This window comes from Coenobita brevimanus, chromosome 112 (assembly GCF_032717465.1).
Source record: "Coenobita brevimanus isolate Jiangsu-jjx chromosome 112, ASM3271746v2, whole genome shotgun sequence".
Lineage (NCBI taxonomy): Eukaryota > Metazoa > Arthropoda > Malacostraca > Decapoda > Coenobitidae > Coenobita > Coenobita brevimanus.
In genome coordinates, this window is record NC_137065.1 from 14083807 (window position 1) to 14086362 (window position 2556).

Below are 2556 nucleotides of genomic sequence, written 5' to 3' on the forward strand. Positions count from 1 at the left end.
CTGTAACGTGACCTCTGTGTACTCCTCCTTTCGGGTGAGAGAGGGAGTTGAGTGAAGAATATCTACATAACCAGGCACCTCCACCGGCCGATCATACCGGTGCCACCACGTGAAGGCGTCCCTCTCCACCACCCATCCTACACTGAACCAAATACACCTATATAAAATTAACTTCATTTCTGTAATGGCTGAGCTAATGGTATTAAGAGTACCACCGGGCATCTAAATGAAATTATTATCATCATCATCATCACCACTGTCATCATCATCATCACCACTGTCATCATCGCCATCAACATCGTTATCATCGTAATTATCATCACCATCATCATTATCATCATCACCATCATCAAAAGTATATTATTGACAGTGGTCAAAAAGCCTTAGTTATGAGAGAGAGAGAGAGAGAGAGAGAGTCCTTCATGTAATGATCATATTGAATTTGTATGCGATAGGCGACTCTTTTGGTTCTCTCTCTCTCTCTCTCTCTCTCTCTCTCTCTCAAAACCCCATCAATCCAATGACGTATTGTATATTTTCTTCCAAGGTTTATACAGGAATTACTCGCTTCCTGCGTTGAAATTTGGTTTTTCCTCTGTGACCTTGACCTTTGACCTATCGTTCTAAAAAAGTAGGTTGGCCCCTTGGCCAATGCTTAACCCATCCACCAACTTTGGTCAAAATCTGATAAAATGCGAACTATTTTGTTCACCCATAAACAGACGCTCAGAAATACAGACATACACGCAAATACATAGACAGGTAGACATTAATATGAATACTTACACACACACACACACACACACACACACACACACACACACACACACACACACACACACACATATACACACGAGACAAATCACATCACCTCTCTCGTATCAGAAGCTCTTGTGCAGAAAAACACTTGCAAAACTACAAAGAAATTCTGCAGAGCATAAAGAAAACAGAAGACGTCTTAGTGGGATAAAGCTTCATAAAGTTGCACATTCCTAATATAAAAAAGACTTGAATAAATTGTCATGCAAACCCATTTAACCTTAGCCGAGATAATACACACACACACACACACACACACACACACACACACACACATACAGATACACATCAAAGGGTTTAAGAACTTAAGACCGCACAATATCTCATATTTATTGGGTTTACGTTATTTTTTTTAGTAAATTATCACTATGACCATGAGAAGAATAACAGTTAATTTTCCTCATATTTCTCTACTACCACTTCTTCCTTCCTTCTCTTCATTATCCCATCCCTCCTTCTCCTCCCTCTCGCTTTGCCTCATCTCTCCCTCTACCTTCCTTCTTGTTTCCTTCCCTAAGTCCCTTCTTCCCTCTCTCTTCTGCTTTCTTCTCTCATTCCCTTCCTGATTCCCTTACTTTCCCAATCTTTCCCTTCCTCCTCCCTCCCTCATTCCTACCTTCCTTCCGCATTTCTTCATTTCCTGTCCCATTCTCTACTTTCCTGTATCATCACCTTTCACTTTTCCTCCATCCTATCTTCCTTCCTTCTTTTCATCAAGCTCTCTCTAGTCTCATGATCTACAATTCTCAATCATTCTCTTCCTCCTTCCTTCCATCATTCCTCCCTTCCTATTCCTTCTTCCCTCCTACCGTCCTTCCTCCTTCCTTCTCTTCCTCCTCTCCTTACTTCCTCCCTTATCTCCGGCCAGAGGAAGACATGGAGGAAAGAGACGAGGAAGATGTGGAAGTCTTGGGTATTAGCGGAGGGGTAATGGTGGTGAGAGAGAGAGAGAGAGAGAGAGAGAGAGAGAGAGAGAGAGAGAGAGAGAGAGAATACGAGAGTGTCTGATAAAAAGAGATGGAGATAAAGTGAAATTATGTGAAAAAGGGAATAGCATTCTTTATCTATACTTCTATTGCCAGACGCCTCAATCCCGTTTGGGGTGGCCACAAACAAATCGCTTCCACGTCGCCCTGTCCCCCGCCATTTCACTGCCCTGCTCCCAACTCACACCCCCCTCTCTCATATACCTCTCTACCCCATCCCTCCATCTCATCCTCGGCCTCCCCCTCCCTCTCCCCCCCTCCACCTCACTCACATACACTCTCTTCGTCAGTCTTTCACCCTCCATTCTCTCCACATGGCCAAACCACCTCAGTGTGTTCCTCATAACTCTTCCTATCACATCCACATCCACACCACAACGCTCCTTTATATCCTCATTTGTCAGCCTGTCTCTCCATGTGACTCCACAGGCTCCTTTTAAATAACTCATTTCCACTGCTCTCACTCTTGACTTGTGTCCTTCCAACAACGTCCAAGCTTCACTTCCATACGTTAGAGTTGGTATCACAATACTGTCATGTAGTAACTTTTTCACTTCCATGCTCACTTCCCTGTTTCTTATCACTGCTTTCAAAGAACCAGCAACCTTTCTTCCCTGCTGTACCCTTTCAAGCACTCCACCCTCCAAACCTCCATCCTTACTCATCACACTACCCAAGTACTTAAATATACATTTTCCAATTCCTCACCATCCAACCTCGCTGTACATTCACTGACTTCACCTCTCTCAAA